The following is an 18064-nucleotide window of genomic DNA, read 5'->3' on the forward strand; positions in this document are numbered from 1 at the left end:
TTCAAACTTGACTGATAGCTATTGTTGTAGGCAAATTCAACCAATGGTAAATACCTTTCCCAACTTCCCTGAAACTCGAGAACACAACACCGCAACATGTCCTCTAAGATCTGAATCACTCTTTCCGACTGACCGTCGATATGCGGGTGGAATACCGTGCTAAAACTCAACTTTGTCCCCAATTCCTCTTGTAACTTTTTCCAAAACCTCGAGGTAAATCTCGGGTCTCTATCCGAAATAATCGACAAAGGCACTCTATGTAGCCGCACAATCTCAGAAACGTACAAGTTAGCCAATCTTTCAAGGGAGTAGTCAGTATGCACTGGTATAAAATACTCCGACTTTGTTAGCTTATCCATAATAACCAAACAACCTCTTTTTCCTTTGGGGTTAATGGCAAACCCGTCACTAAATCCATGGTAATCGATCCCACTTCCACCGGGAATCATGATAGGCTGAAGTAGACCCGAAGGTACTTGGTGTTCAGCTTTCACTTGCTGACACACAAGACACCTAGAAATAAACTCTGAAATGTCCCTTTTTATTCTCGACCACCAGTACATTTTCTTAAGGTCGTTGTACATTTTCACACTACCCGGATGGACGGACAAACAACCACTATGCGTCTCTTGTAGAATCTTCCGAATAAGCTCGCTATCCTTGGGTACACAAATTCTACCTTTAAACATTATATATCCACCGGTACCAATACGAAAATCTGACTCGATGCCCGACTCACATTGAGTTCTCTTGGCTTGCAAATCACTGTCGTTATTCTGAGCTTCCCGATTCTCTTGCAGAAACATCGGTCTAGCTTTCAACTCTGTTAGAACTGAACCATCTTTGGACAAGGCCAAATTAGCGTTCATTACTCTCAATGCAAATAACGGTTTTCTACTCAATGCATCAGCGACCACGTTTGCCTTTCCCGGGTGATAGTCGATAATCAACTCATAATCCTTTATTAGCTCTAACCATCGTTGTTTCCTTAGGTTCAACTTCTTTTGAGTCTTCAAGTACTTACGGCTCTTGTGATCGGTGAACACTCGACACTCCTCGCTATACAAATGGTCTCTCCAAATTTTCAATGCGAATATGATAGCAGCCAACTCTAAATGATGTGCCCGGTAATATCTCTCATATGGCTTTTACTGTCTTAAAGCGTAAGCTATGACCTTACCTTTTCACATAAGTACACACCCCAAACCATTCAAGGAGGCGTCGCTAAATATCATAAACTATTTTCCGGACTTCGATTGCACTAACATTGGGGTTCGGTCAGCAAAGCCTTTAATTTCTCGAAACTCTGTTGGCAGTTTTCAGTCCATTCAAACTTGACATCCTTTTGCAGCAGCCTTGTGATCGCCTTATTTCGTGATAGGTTTTAAATATTTATAATTAATCGTTCTTGAAACTAACTATTATCGCGATGTAGGCAAGTGTACCTATCGAACAGTAGTATAGTTTTAGCAAGACCGGATTGTCGAACCCAAAGGAACTAAAAGTACTAGTAATGACTGTTTTTTTATTATCTAGCCTAAGAATAAAGAGGTTTTTTTTAACTAACTAATTATCTAAACTAAGAATTCACAAAGAATGGAATTAGAGAATTGCTTTTGGGAAAATCGATTGAATTAAGACAATACCTAAGGAAAAATCCACCTAGACTGTACTTGTTATTCTGGCTCCGAATCGGACGATTTATTCATTAACTTGTTTCGTAGAGATCCCTAAGTTATGTTATTATCCCTATTCAAGACTAATAACGTCTAATCCCTAGATTGAATAATTGAGACATTTCTCTAATTAACACCCTAGGGTTGCATTAACTTGATCTATGGATCCCCTTATTAGGTTTTACCCTAATCCGACAAAATCTTGTCACCCTATGTCTAGGCGGGCAATCAACTCCGCTTAATTATGACAAATGTACTCTTAGACAGGGTCTATTCCTCATCTGAATAAGAGCTTATCTTGAATCAGTATCCTGGGATATCAAAACAAGAATTAAGAACACATAATTAAGAACAAGTTAAATATTTATCACACAATTGAGAAAATAATAACAAGATTCGTCTTAGGTTTCATTCCCCTTAGGTATTTAGGGATTTAGTTCGTAACTAAAAAGGAAAACATCTCAGAATAATAAAGAATACAAAACATAAAGAAAACCCAAAACTCTTGAAGGGGAAATTGAGGAGAGATCTTCAGTCTTGATGGTGAATCTGGCTTCTAAGATGGATCAATCGGCTTTCTTGGAGTAATTCCTTACTCCCTATTCTGTGCCTCCCTTTTCTTCCTCCTCTAGGGTGTATTTATAGGCTTTGGAATGCCTAAAAGCCCTCAAAATTAGCCTCTTCCGAATTGAACTCAACTTGGGCTCGGCAGGGACACGCCCGTGTAACACGCCTGTGCTGTTTTAATTGGTTCACCCACGATTCTTCCACACTGGCATGTGGCACGCCCGTGTTGTTTTGGCAGGTTCGACACGACCATGTCGCACGACCTTGGTGTTTTATCGCAGCCTGTGTTTGGGAAAAATTGTTTTCCTGTTTTCACACGGCCTTAAGCACGCCCGTGCTCATGGCCGTGTCCCTGTGGAAAACCTGTATTCAAGCGCTCCGTTAGTAAGTTAGATGTTGGAGACTAAATTCTAAAGAAGTTAATATAGTTAGTACTCGGGTTACCTCTAGAGAAGCGCTTATTTATAATTTAAGCTCGACTTACCTCTCCGTTGAATGATCATGGTGGTTTGAGGAATTTATACTCCTCATTCCTTCTATTAATCTCATCAAAATAAGATTGTAAACGGGTGTTGTTTACCTTAAAAGTGCCGAACTTGGGATGACTCACCTCGACCGTATCGAATGGAAAATGCTGAGTACCGTAAGAGGGATTTCTTCATTCGATGTGGTAGCAATAATGTGGGGATTTGTGGCATCTAATAATACTCTATTCCAACCTTAAGTTTATTTGGAAAAGGATTGAGCTTGTTCTGTCGTAGAATCAGTTTGTCAGGTGTTCTCGGTTTATACGTTCGCCATTCATCTAGCTTTTCAATTTGTAGCCTTCGATCTTCATGAATAGGTCCTCTACTATTGCTTGAGAATGGCTCATGTACCTCCTTCAGACTCATTTCCTACAAAGAAGGTTGTACCATATTGTTAATTTTAGTAGAATAGGTTAAACGATCACCTTCAATTTCTGATGTGTTACTAGAATCGCGAGCTTGAAGAGTGATTGTTTCGTCTCCCACACAGAGTGTGAGTTCACTTGTGCCAACATCAATAATCATTTTAGCAGTTGCTAAAAAGGGCCTTCCTAGAATTAAAGGAGTGTTGCTATCCTCCTCTATGTCTAGAACAATGAAGTCAACCAGAAATATAAATTTATTGATTTTAACTAGCACATCTTCAATAAAAACCATAGGAAATCTTATAGTTTTATCTGCTAATTGAATGCTAATCCTAGTCTATTTGGGTTTCCCGAGACCTAGTTATTTGAACATTTTGTAAGGCATGACGTTAATACTAGCCCCCAAATCAACTAATGCATTATTAACATCTAAACTACCAATTAAGCAAGGAATTGTAAAACTCCCTGGATCTTTAAGTTTGTTGGGTAATTCATTTTGGAGAATAGCTGAGCAAACTGTGTTGAGCTCCACATGCGATGCCTCGCCCATCTTCCACTTATTTGCTAAAAGCTCCTTTAAAAATTTCATTGCGTTTGGCATCTGTGATAGAACTTCAATAAACGGGAAGTTAATATGTAATTTTTTTAAGAGTTTAAGGAATTTACCAAATTGTTCATTTGAGCGGCCTCTCCTTGTCTCATTGGGGTATGGCACACGAGGTTTATATTCGATATTCACCGATTTGTTTTTATTGTGATCTATCTTACCTTGACCTTTGCTTACCACAGTTTCTTGCCTCGGTTTTGGCTTAGGCTCAACGATTCTTTTTTCATCTTGAACATTAATCGCGTTGAGCTGTTCCCTTGGGTTAGGTTCAGTGTTACTTGGCAAGTTCCCTTGTGGTTGTTCGAAGATTAGTTTGGAAAGCTGGCCTATCAGAGTTTCGAGCCCTTGGATCGACTCTTATTGATTTTTAAGTGCTGTCTCGGTGTTCTAGAAATGGGTTTCTGACATCGGGATAAACTTTGTGAGCATCTCTTCAAGGTTCAGCTTCTTTTCCTATTGATAGGGTGGCTGTTGGTATCCCAGAGGTGGTTGCTGATTTCCTTGGTTGCCCCACGAGAAATAGGGGTGGTTCCTCCAACCTGCATTATAAGTGTTACTATATGGATTGTTACTATTGATAGAGTTCTACCTGATTAGAGAGCATGGTGACTAAATCGACGTTATAAACATCGACTGTTTTCGTTGGCTTTGTCCTCATGACTTGCCACTGATAGTTATTCAATGACATCTCCTCTATGAACTCATAAGTATCTTCAGGTGTTTTATTATTGGTGGTTCCGCCAGCAGCTGCGTCAACCATTTGCCGAGTCGAAGGATTCAGGCCATTATGGAATGTTTGAACCTGAAGCCAAAGCGGTAACCCATGGTGAGGGCACCTTCTCAAAAGGTCCTTGTATCTCTCCCATGCATTGTAGAGTGTTTCTAAATCCATCTGAACAAAAGAAGAGATATCATTACGTAATTTAGCTGTTTTAGCCGGCGAAAAATATTTTAATAGAAATTTTTCGATTGCTTGTTCCCAAGTAGTGATTGACCCTCGTGGTAATGAGTTCAACCACTGTTTAGCTTTATTCCTTAGTGAAAAAGGGAATAACCGAAGAAGAATGGCATCATCAGAAACACCATTAATTTTAAATGTATCGCATAGTTCTAAGAAGTTGGCTAAATGAGCATTGGGATCCTCATCCTGTAAACCATCAAACTGAACAAATTGCTGTATCATTTGAATAGTTTTTAGGTTTTAGTTCAAAAGTATTTGCAGCTACAGCAGGTCTAACTTTGCTCAATTTAGTTCCTGTTAAAGAAGGTTTAGCATAATCATACATAGTGCATGGAGCAGGATTTTGATTAACCGCAATTGCAGGAGATAGTTGCTTGTCTTGGTTTTCAGCCATCTCTTCTGTTGGGGTTTGAGTATCGTCTTCTTGCTCGTTCTCTGTATATCTTAGGCTTCGCCTTATTTCTCTTTGGTTTTTGCGGATTGTGCAATCGATTTCGTCGTCAAAAAGTAGTGGTCTTGACGGGTTTCTTCTAGTCATAAACTATAAAAACCTGTCAGAAGAAAGAAAAAGAAAATTAGTAAATTAGAATAGAATAAAAAATAAAATTAGATTGCAAGAAAAATAAATGACTAAAGTAATAAAAATTTAGTGTTCCTAATATTTTAGTTCCCCGGCAAATGCGCCAAAAACTTGATCGTGTTATTTTGTGATAGGTTTTAAATATTTATAATTAATCGTTCTTGAAACTAACTATTACCGCGATGTAGGCAAGTGTACCTATCGAACAGTAGTATAGTTTTAGCAAGACCGGATTGTCGAACCCAAAGGAACTAAAAGTACTAGTAATGACTGTCTTTTTATTATCTAGCCTAAGAATAAAGAGGTTTTTGTTTTAACTAACTAATTATCTAAACTAAGAATTCATAGAGAATGGAACTAAGGAATTACTTTTGGGAAATCGATTGAATTAAGACAATACCTAAGGAAAAATCCACCTAGACTGTACTTGTTATTCTGGCTCCGAATCAGACGATTTATTCATTTAACTTGTTCTGTAGAGATCCCTAAGTTATGTTATTATCCCTATTCAAGAATAATAACGTCTAATCCCTAGATTGAATAATTGAGACCTTTCTCTAATTAACATTCTAGGGTTGCATTAACTCGATCTATGGATCCCCTTATTAGGTTTCACCCTAATCCGGCAAAATCTTGTCACACTATGTCTAGGCACACCATCAACTCCGCTTAATTATGACAAATGTACTCTTAGACAGGGTCTATTCCTCATCTGAATAAGAGCTTATCTTGAATCAGTATCCTGGGATATCAAAACAAGATTTAAGAACGCATAATTAAGAACAAGTTAAATATTTATCACACAATTGAGAAAATAATAACAAGATTCGTCTTAGGTTTCATTCCCCTTAGGTATTTAGGGGATTTAGTTCATAACTAAAAAGGAAAACATCTCAGAATAATAAAGAAGAATACAAAACATAAAGAAAACCCAAAATTCCAGAAGGGGAAATTGAGGAGAGATCTTCAGTCTTGATGGTGAATCGGGCTTTTGAGATGGATCAATCAGCTTTCTTGGAGTAATTCCTTACTCCCTATTCTGTGCCTCCCTTTTCTTCCTCCTCTAGGGTGTATTTATAGGCTTTGGAATGCCTAAAAGCCCTCAAAATTAGCCTTTTTCGAATTGGACTCAACTTGGGCTCGGCAGGGACACGCCCGTGTAACACACTCGTGTGTGATTACTTTAGGCCGTGCTCGAGCCTGCCAAATTGACATGGCCGTGTAGTCTACCCGTGTGAGGAGGTCCAGGCCGTGTTAATTTCGTACTTTGGGCAATTTTCTCCGGTTTTGGCCCGTTTTTCATTCCTTTCACTCTCCTATGCTCTCCTAAGTATAAAACATGAAATTAAAGCATTAGGAGCATCGAATTCACCAATTCTAATGGGAATTCATCCATAAAATGCGTTAAACACTGGGTAAAAATATGTATGAATTACGGTTTATAACCTTGTCATCGCCGTAGCTATCATAGAGAATCTGTTTGCAAATCATCTATAATATCTGGTCAAATCCAAAAAGCTTCGAACCTCAGTTATATTCCTCGACGGTTTCGACTCAACAATAGTTGAGGTCTTGCTTATGTCAACTTTGATCCCATCACCCTACACAATGTGCCCTAGAAATTCGACTTCTTTAAGCCAAAATTCAGTCTTACTGAACTTGGCGTAAAGCTGCTTATCTCTCAAAGTTTGTAGAACTGTTCTCTAATGCTCCGCATGTTCACCCTCATCACGCGAGTAAATAAGTATATTGTCAATAAAGACCACGACGAACTTATCCAAATACAGCCAAAAAAGAGGTTCATCAAATCCATAAACACCGCCAGGCCGTTAGTCAAACCGAAGGGTATGACGAGGAACTCATAATGCCCGTATCTCGTTTGAAACGCAGTCTTCGGTACATCTTGCTCTTTCACTCTTAACTGGTAGTATCTAGAGCTCAGGTTAATCTTGGAAAATACAGTGGTTCCCTTTAACTGAATAAAAATGTCATCGATCCTTGGCAAAGGATACTTGTTCTTCACTGTTACTTTATTGAGCTGTCTATAGTCGATGCATAACCTCATTGACCCATCTTTCTTTTTCACAAAAAGTACTGGAGCACCCTACGGTGAAAAACTCAGTCTCGCAAAGCCCTTATCCATTAACTCTTGCAACTGAGCCTTCAATTCTTTCAATTTCATCGGAGCCATCCTATACGGAGCGATCAAGATGGGTGCCATACTGGGGACCGCATCAATTCCAAATTCAACTTCCCTTACTGGAGGTAATCCGGGTAATTCCTCTAGAAACACGTCTATAAACTCACAAACCACTGGTACTGATTCTATCTTCAATTCAGATACTTGAGTATTAAGCACAAAAGCTAGGTAAACCTTATATCCTTTTCTTAAATATTTCTTAGTAGTCAGAGAGGATACCATTACAGGCAAATTATCCGATTCATCTGGTCCAACCCAAAGGATATTCTCGTCTTCACATTTTAGTTTGATAACTTTTCTCCCACAGTCCACTACAACACTATGAGAGGTCAACCAATCTATCCCAAGAATTACATCGAATTTATTAAATGGCAATAACATCAGGTTAGCCGGAAAACAATGAACTCTAATTGTCAAAGGACAATTTCTACACACTTGATCAACCAGCACATGTCTGCCTAAAGGGTTGGATAGTTTTATCACAAACTCAGTGGACTCTACCATTATGTTCATACGAGGTATAAAATCCATACAAATATAAGAGTGGGTAGACCTGGGTCAATTAAAGCAACAAAAGTTATTCCATGGATAGAAAAAGTACCCCTGATCACGTCGGGAGATTCTACCTCTTCTCGAGCACGAATAGCGTAAGTCCTTACAGACGCTCTGCTCTCGGACCTCATTGCAGCATCTCTTGGCACACCTCTGCTAGCAGTCTCGCTTCTAGAGTTCTTTTGTGGTCTACCCCTCAAAGGAGCACTACTTGCCTTCGCTTTTTACTTTTTTCTCTCTCTTCTATTTCAGGACAGTCTCGGATGAAATGTTCTAATGATCTCACACTTAAAACAACCCCTTTCATTCCTTCAGTACTCACCAAAATGACGCCTACCACATTGTGAACATTTAGGTTTATTTGGCCGAGCACTACCGACACTCGTTACAAAAGCGATCTGGGTTCTAGATGCCATATTTCGTTTATTTTTGTTTCTATTCAAGAACCCTACTGAAGCATTCGATCTGGTCGTGGACTTTCTTGATCTTTTTGATGAGGATTGATGTGACTTCCCTATTCATCTTTTCTTTGTATACCGCAACTTAAAAGCCGCTTGCCTTTTTTCTTTAATCAGCTCTTCTGCCTTACAGGCTCTTTCAACAAGTGCTACAAATTCCTGTAGCTCTAAGATGCCAACAAACACTTGGATATCTTCATTGAGGCTGTCCTCAAACCTCTTACACATGGTGGCGTCCATAGGTATGCACTCCAGCGCATACTTGCTAAGCTTCACAAACTCACGTTCATATTCCGCTACTGTCATACGGCCTTACTTTAACTCTAGAAATTCCTTCCTCTTTTGGTCTATAAACCTTTAACTAATATACTTCTTTTGGAACTCTTCCTGGAAGAATTCCTAAGTTACTATCTCTCGGTACCATAGACACGAGAGTGTTCCACCATTGGTAGGCTGAATCTCGCAAGAGCGATACTGCACACTTCGCGTACTCCTCAGGCGTGTACAACAGTTCATCAAACACTCTGATGGTATTCTCTAACCAAAACTCTGCCCTCTCTGGGTCATCATCTATGTGAGCCTGAAATTCCTCGGCCCTTTGTTTCCTAATCTTATCTACTGGAGGCTTCTCTATCCTATTCAAGTCCGTGCCTTGCGGAGCTATAGGGCATACTGAGGAATCGGAGGTGGTGGGGGAGGTGGAGTGTTTAGATTCGTAAGAACGAACTCCGTGTGCCAAGCGTCCATCATTTGGAGATAGACTTTTCTAGCCCCTCCACCTTGGCCTATAGTTATGGGCTCACACTCGACTAGCGCGGTCCTTTCAGCAGGAGCCAGCGCGTTACTCTCCATGTCATCCGCCGTCGATCTATCAGGATCCATTTACTATACAGAAAATACAATTTATAATCGTTAGAAGTCGTCACACTATCAATATACAGCTATGACATGTATAGCTAGACCCGTACTCTCCCTAGGTTAGTCCTAGAATCGACTAAACCATAACTTTGATGCTACTAAATGTAACACCACATACCCATAGCCCACGCGGAGCAGAATACGAGGCATTACTTAACTCGATCTCATGTACACAAACTTTCATAAAACACCCAGACTAGGTCCAATTTAAAACTTTTTCAATTTCTACTTTAAACCTCTTGTGATGGGCCTACAAGCCCCTAATCGACCATTAAGGACTATTCAGGATCAACCCGGGCCCTTAACCCATATATAGAAAATTTGACTTTGAAACAAGGCACACGCCCATGTGGAAGGACAACATGCCCGTATGGCCTTTTTCAACATGGGCGTGTTGATTGCTCGTGTGGCTCACACGGCCTAAGCAATACAGAGACACTCCCATGTCCTCCATCCGTATGGAATTAATTCTAATTGCACACCTACAGGGGTTTTCACATAGCCTAACACACGTCCGTGTCCTAGCCCATGTGTAAAAACATGGACATTCTGTTTGTGACATCAGCATCCCCAAAATGACACACGACCATGGCACACGCCTGTGTGCTAGGCCTGTCCCTCACACGGCTGAGACACATGGCCTTGTCTCTACTCGTGTGTTTACTATCATGCATACTGACTTGAAATTTTTACGGGCAAGGGACATACAACCGGACCACACGCCCACGGGGCTAGCTGTGTGTCACACACAGCCTAGACACACGCCCGTGTGTTTACCCGTGTGGATAATATAAGGCTATTTACTAAGCCTCTTTGCCACCCTTACTTACACAACCTACGCAATAACCAACAAATCCAATATAAGACTATCTCAAGCAACCAAATCATCCACAACAAACAACATTCCATTTACGCATTTTACTCAACCATGAAAATAACTTTATTCCATACAAATCAAAATGAACATTAGCCATTATTCGAGACTTAATACAAAATGAGGGATTTATCCTGAGCCAACACATTTGGCCAAGTTTTCAATGACACAAAAATAGCAAAGTCTAAGCCCTATACATGCCATACTCAAAAATATGAATTAAACTATACCGAAAGCTTCGATTGATAGTGTGATCGAAATCTCTAACTTCTGTTGATCCTTTAGCTAGATAGGCGACACTATAAGTGAAAAGGAAAGGAGAGGGAGTAAGCATAAAACTTAGTAAGTTGCATATAAATAATTATACAACAATACTTTACCATTCATCAACAAGTATCATAATACACAAGTGGGCATAAGCAAAACTTACTCATCAATATTCAATACACATTATATAGCATATAATGTGGCTCACATTTTATACATACCAAATAGGTACCTGTATCACTCACAACACGGTTATAGTTTCTCATTAACTAGAAATAAAAACTTTCACCGTTGAACCATTCGGAATGCTATTGAATATTCCATAGCATTAAACGTGGGTTAAGGTGATGATGCCATGTCCCAGACATGGTCTTACACTAGCTCATATCTCAAGTATCATAATACACAAGTGGGCATAAGCAAAACTTACGCATCAATATTCAATACACATCATATAGCATATAATGTGGCTCACATTTTATACATACCAAATAGGTACCTGTATCACTCACAACACGGTTATAGTTTCTCATTAACTAGAAATCAAAACTTTCGCTGTTGAACCATTCGGAATGCTATCGAATATTCCATAGCATCAAACATTGGTTAAGGTGCCGATGCCATGTCCCAGACATGGTCTTACACTAACTATCATCTCGTAGCCGATGCATGTCCCAGACATGTCTTACACTGGCTTACGTCTCGAGGCCAATGCATGTCCCAGACATGTCATACACTAGCACTCGTCTCGATGCCGATGCAATGTTCTAGACGTGGTCTTAGAATGGCTCTCATAATGTGGCCGATGCATGTCCTAGAAATGTCTTACACTAGCTTACAATAACCCCTATGTCATGGCATGAATATCTGATTTATTTCCTAGGTTCAAACGGGAACTCTGCTATCTCTATTGTCATCATGCTTTCTCAATTCCACAATCAAGCAATTCATCCTATATTAAATTCAAGTACAATTCAACACATACATTAACAATGTAGTTGTATTATTTACATACAACTTACCTCGGGTTACAAAATATAGCGACTAGTCGATTTAGTCGATTTGCTTGGCTTTCCCTGGTCTAGATTTGGGTTCGGTATTTGTTGATCTATAATAACAAAATTGCACTTATTTAGTCACTTTATCAATCTAGGCACTCTACAATTCACAATTGGGCAAAATGACCAATTTGCCCCTAGACTTTTGCAGAATGACCATTTTACCCCTAAGCCCGAAAATCGATTTTTATCAAATTTCTTCACACCTTAAGCCTAGCCAAACCCTTTCTACTCGTATAGCAACTCCAAATTTCCACTATTTCACACACTTATCATCTATTTTACAACTTATGCAAAATAGTCCTTTTAAGTGTTTTCATGCTAACACCTTTCACAAAAGTTGTTTGTAAGACACCTAAGACTCATTTTCTTCCATAAAAACTCAGAAAAAAATTAAAAATCCTTTCATGGAAAAACCCTAAACTCTTAATCATTTTGCAAAATAGTACCCTCTTTTAAAAGCTTAAGCTTCAAGGGTCTCAAAAGTACAAAAATATTCAATAAAGGGTTGGAAAATCACTTACTTGTGAATACTTAAAGTTGCTGAAATTTTTAAGCTCCAAAACCCTTATTTTGCTGAAATTTTCAGTGGTAGAGAAGAAGATGAGAAGGTGACATCATCCTTCTCTTATTTTATTTCTATTTTAGTCAAAATTGGTCACCAACTCACCTAATTTTGACAAATTTGTCTCCTCTTTGACTCTATGGCTAGCTAGCATCCTTTCTAAGGTCTATTTTCCCTTTAAAGACCACCAATTTAGGTTTCATGGCAATTTAACACCCTTAGCTATCAATTTAATACTTTTGCACTTTATGTGATTTAGTCTTTTTTCTCAATTAGGGTTCCAAACACTAAAATTGACTCACCAAATTTTTCATGCACTCTTATAAACATGCTATGACTCCAAAATAATGATAAAATACATTATTCAAATCTAGATTTGTGGTCCCGAGACCACTATTCCAACTAGGCCCTAAATCGGGTTGTTACAAAACTGCAATGACTAAGTTTAACTTATGTATTCATATGTTGAATTTAGCAATTTCTCTCCACTAATGTAAGTAGCATAGAAACCTAAATCGAAAAGTCTTTTAAATAGTTTGTAACGTGGCTGGGCTTGGGTAGGTAAAAGATAGATAATTTTAAGTTAAAAACCCTAGACTCAACATGTATCAGACCGTCGGAATAAGTACCTTCAATACACCAACTTATTTTTCTTTTACATGCTCTTTTGTATATCTATTTCTTTCGAGTACATTTGATTTTTCTTCTTCTTCTTCTTTTTGAGCATATTATTAAATGTACTACGATTTTTTTTGAGCGTTTGATACTTCTTTTTAGCTCCCCCAAACTTATTTACAGAGAATATTCTGGATAAACTGAGTCTGGTGTTTGAGACAATTTAGAGATAATTATGAGAGAAGTGAAGGCTTAATATTGTAATGGTTCAAATAAAATCAAGCCATATAGTCTCAAAGTTGGGTTTCAAGGGATAAATATTTTTTAAGGTTGGCTTGAAATGCTCAAATAGTCCAAACAAAAGTTCACCTAAGTCATTTTCAAAATTCCATGCTTCCTAGGATTTCGCCTCAAGAAATTACTAAGTCAATTCTAGAGACTTAAACTTTCATGCATTTCTAACTCTCCTAAAGAATTAAAAAATTATTGTATGGTTTGCAAACTTTATTAAGAGTAGCATTATGTCATAGTTCAACTAGCATAGGAATTATTGAGATAATAGAACTTTATTTATACTAGACGTTAGCATAATTAACAAAAATTAAAAATTTTGAACATAATATAACTTAATCATAATTATAAGAATAATGTATCTTGAAAAACAATTTCAATTTTTGGTCCACCCTACTTAAGATTAACAATGTCCCCATTGTTGAAAACAATAGAGAGAGTGAAAATATAGAAGTGAATAGATATTGTACACCATGTAGAACCATAGGAAACGGAGGTGATTCAAGTTTGACAGCTTAAATACCAAGCTTTTTCAAGGTAAATCCAGTCCTAAACATGTACATATCTTTTACCACACTTGTTAATTTGTAATTTGTTCAATTATATTGATGATTTGCAACTTTTATTTTATTATGCGAGAAATAAAAATCCTAATCCTAAAAAAATTTAAATGTCCTAAGAGAGAAAATAAAATAAAGTAAAGATCCCTCATTTTTTATTTATTTACAAATCCCTCATAATCCGATTCATCTTTTTCCTTCCTCGATATTGGAGTCCATCGTTCAAGTATAAATTCTGGAAATTCAGGAACAAAAACAAACGGGTTATGAAATATATATTTTAACTGCATTTCTGTTTGAGTCATCCTGTATTTTTGAGTATTTGTAGTAATCTTGTATGCTGCAATGCAGCATAGGTATTGTATCGAACTGTTAACTTCGTGGAATGGTACTAGATGAAGGGGCTCTCGGTGTTGCTGCAATGCAACATAGGTATTGTATCAAACTATTAACTTTGTGGAATGGTGCTAGATGAAGGGACTCTCGGTGTTGAACTTAGAAAATCTATTAAGGGTGGTTTCAGTTTTGGGTAGGTGGGTGAGTAGCTGAGGGTAAGGTTTAGAGTTGGAGGGGCTGGCGATTTTAAGGATAGTTTAGGTGCAATGGTTAGTGGCTTCGAATAAAAGTGTTTAGGGTGGTGATTTAAAGAATTAAGGGTTGTGACATTAAGGATTAAGGGAGATGCACTATAGAGATACTTGGGAGTGGCGGTGGAGTAAGGTAGGGCTATAGGGTTGTGCACAAAAAGGTTGAATATTTCCTTCTTATTAGTGTCTTAAGCCCAATGGTAGCTCCTTTTTGGATTCTAAGCTCTTGTACTGAAAGTAAACTAAAAAAAAAACTCAAAGAAATTAGTGCTTGGGTTAAAAAACTCAAAGTAATCATATCCTTTCCTATCAAATCTGTACAACATCTTATTAGGGAAAGAAAACCCAAAATAATCTTCCTTGGTGGCCTTATTTAACTTCCTATAATCCCTAAAAATCCTCTAACCCGTGACTCGAATATATGAAATAATCCATCCAGTACCCTTCTTGTGCCTTTCCAAAATCACAAGTGTCTCTTCTTCTTGATCTTTGGTGAACTCAATTGAAATAATGATAGGTAAAGTCAAAGACAGACCCAAATAGTCATATTTCAAATGAGGAGACAAAATCTTCAGTTCCAATTCGATTGGCTCTTCAATCAACGACTTTGGTTGCATATACTCCTGAGATGATAACTTTAATGATTTGAGTGGAACTTCTTGAATGAATTCCTTCAAATTAACTTTTAACCAAGCAAAAGATTCTTTGTCTTTATCATCACTTGGCGAATCCTCCAGTAGAATATGTTCTAACGTATCATCTAAAGAATTGAGCTCCAATTTTGTAGAAGCCAGTGATTCCATCTTGGAAATAGCAGAGCAGTCTTTAGTTATATCTTGGGATTTAGTAGCATCAAAGTCATTAAAAGTCACCTCGTCATAAAAGATTTCTTTCAACTAAGTATCCTTTTGCTGCTTTTGGAATAGTTGAGGATATGGCAGTGGTGGAATCTTGCTTTAATTGAACAAATCTTCTGTGGAAATTTTTTTGCATTTGACAAAGGTGTTAGATAATCAAAACTAACTATTTTAGAGTTTACCTCATCAACTATCACAGAATCTGACTTCTATGAAATAGGAGTTTCAACACTCGGTTTAAATTCCTCTTTTTCTTTAGCTACAACAAGCTCATCTCGAACCTCAACCACCTTGGGCTCGAATGTCATTCCACTTGGAAAAGTGACTGCTTTGCAATGTTCTTAACCCAAAATTCTTGGATTTTCTGTGTTGCTCGGTTGAATACCTTGGGGGCTGCTTCTGAGCTCATTGGCTAGCTATCCCACTTGGTTTCCTAAATTCTTTAATGTTGCTGCTTGGCTTTAGATTAGTTCATTATTCTTCGCTATGTACGCCTTCAGTAAATTCTCAAGAATACTGAAGATTCAATTGGTGGGGGTTGTTGCACTTATTGAGAAGATTTTGAGGATATTTTGGTAGAAATGGCATAAAAGAGTCGCTATGGTCCGGCCATTGATTACTCCATGGAGAAACTGGATGATTCTTCTATGAAAAGTTGTAAGAACTTGAATGTGGACCATTCCAATTCTGATTTCCCATGTAATATTTTGACTTTTGATTCGATGGGCAATTTTCAAAGAAATGGCCATCTCCATAGTATTCTCAAGAAATATTCTTAAATTGATTTGGCTACTGACTGTCAGGTTACCATTGAAATCATTAACAATTTTGTTCTTAAGCATATAAGACATAGAGGATACTAGGGCTACCAAAGAAGCGAGTGTGTCCGCTTCATATACTCATGCTACTTGTCTATCTGAGGATGTTTGGTTAGTTAGGCATTGATAGTTATTGCTGGCGATTCTTTCAATAATCTTGTAAGCATCATTATAAGACCTAGAAAGAAGGGCTCCATTTTTTGAAGCATCTACCATTATTCTAGTATAAATATTAAGACCAATATATAAAGTCTCCATTTGAACGCAATAAGGAATACTGTAATGAGGGCGCTTTTGTAATAACTCCTTGAATAGCTCCTGTGCCTCATATAAAGATTCTTTATCAAGTTTCAAGAATGAAGTGATTTCATTTCGGATCTTGGCGGCTAAAGATGGAGGGAAATATTTCATTAAGAAAAGTTCAACCAACTCTTGCCATGTAGTTATGGAATCGGATGGTAAGGAGTTCAACCATGCTTGTGCTCTATCTCTTAAGGAGTATGGAAATAATCTCATTCTCAAGGTGTCCTCGGTCCCCCCACTAGTTTAAATGAGTCACTCACTTCCATGAATAGTTGAAGATGAAGATGTGGATCTTCAGTAGGCATCCCACTAAATTGACCCATATTTTGTAACATTTAGAACATGATTGGCTTTAGTTCGAATTGTAGCGCCTCAATTCCAGGTCTCAAAATACTCGGATTGAACTTGTTGAAAAGAGGAATGGCATATTGTTGAATGGCCCAATTCCTGTCATCGGCAACAATGATCATATTGTGAGTATTATACGCGAATGTTCCTCATTGATTTTGGTTTTGATTCTCGAAATTCATCTCTTCGGTTCTTCTTTGGTTCACTTGTCTCTCCTTTGTCTGAAAGTTCTTTCAACTTTAGGGTCTATAGGGAGTAATTCAATAATTTGATCAATACTCATAAACACCTGAAACAAACACAAAAAAAAATGGAATTAAAATTTAACAGAAAAAGTAGACCAAAATGAAAAATTAAAAAGTTCACAAATAATGTCTTTTAAAACAATCCCCGACAATGACGCCAAAAACTTGGAACGATAGAAATGTGCAAGTGTACACAATCACAACAAGTAATATAGTGACAAGTAAATGTCGAGTTATCGTACCCACTAAGACTATGAAACAAAAATATTTATGAAATGCAAATCAAATAATTTGAGGATGAGAAAAAATATTTTGCTTTGAAGAAGTGATGTAAAAACTAAAAATTAACTAAGTAATAAAAAAAAGTAAAAATTCCAATGCACGATTTTAGAAAGATGAGTTTTAATCAATATGATATAATTGTGCTAGATTGGTTACATTCTTTAACTTAGAATTACTAAACCCATGTTCATGTTGTTACGAATATTTTCATGGCAACTTGGTAATTTGTTAACTATTGCAAAGACATACTTACTAAAATAACCAATCTCTTAAACATTTTTTCAATGTCAATTCAAAAAATTAATAAATCTTCATAAGCACATATAAGATTAAGTGAGGTAACATTATATTTCTATATTAAAACAGTTTAATCACAATAATCTTGCAAGTTATGCAAGGCTAATGTACCGTTTAATACCGTCGCTAATTTAACCTTTAGCTACCTTAGAAGATTAAACATGCACTAATTAAATAATGTGTCAATTAATTATAATTTCAATATGTTTAATAATTAATTCATTCGTTACCTTACATTTTAGAATGCAGGTATAACATAAGCATGATTTTATTTAATTGAACAACTTACCAAGGCCTATAACAACACAAACATGATTTTAAATATTCAAGTGGACAAAATGCAATCAATCTAACGTGAACTAATTGAAGTCATTTTAATTAGAAAAATAACAACAAAAAAACAATTACTCATATTCATGATCACAACATAAACAAGAAAATTAAAGAGAAGGGAACTAGGAAGCAAATCTTGTATTTCTCTGAAGCCAGACTAGTGTGCTCCTCTCCTGCTTTGCTTTTTCTATTGAACTGAGTTATCCATGAACAATTTAATGATGCTATTCCAAGGTGGAAGATGGCTCTTTTTCAATAGGGAAATTGACAAGGGAAATCGATAAGGGAAATGGACAAGAAAAAGGGAAAAACCAATGAGAGAAAGTGAGTGAAAGAGAGAGAGATGTGTGGGA

General features: G+C 37.3%; 2 non-coding genes across 2 annotated transcripts; both read left to right on the top strand.

Annotated features, from left to right (window-relative positions):
• The first annotated feature begins 4560 nt into the window (after window positions 1-4560).
• On the top strand, window positions 4561-4667 carry LOC121217415 (small nucleolar RNA R71). Its single transcript, XR_005913519.1, has one exon. It is a non-coding gene; the product is annotated as a small nucleolar RNA R71 (small nucleolar RNA).
• Window positions 4668-16176: 11509 nt separating this feature from the next.
• Window positions 16177-16284, top strand: LOC121216317 (small nucleolar RNA R71). The gene has a single exon (XR_005912484.1). It is a non-coding gene; the product is annotated as a small nucleolar RNA R71 (small nucleolar RNA).
• The last annotated feature ends 1780 nt before the right edge of the window (window positions 16285-18064 follow it).

Source organism: Gossypium hirsutum, chromosome A02, assembly GCF_007990345.1.
Source record: "Gossypium hirsutum isolate 1008001.06 chromosome A02, Gossypium_hirsutum_v2.1, whole genome shotgun sequence".
In the NCBI taxonomy this organism is placed as follows: Eukaryota; Viridiplantae; Streptophyta; class Magnoliopsida; order Malvales; family Malvaceae; genus Gossypium; species Gossypium hirsutum.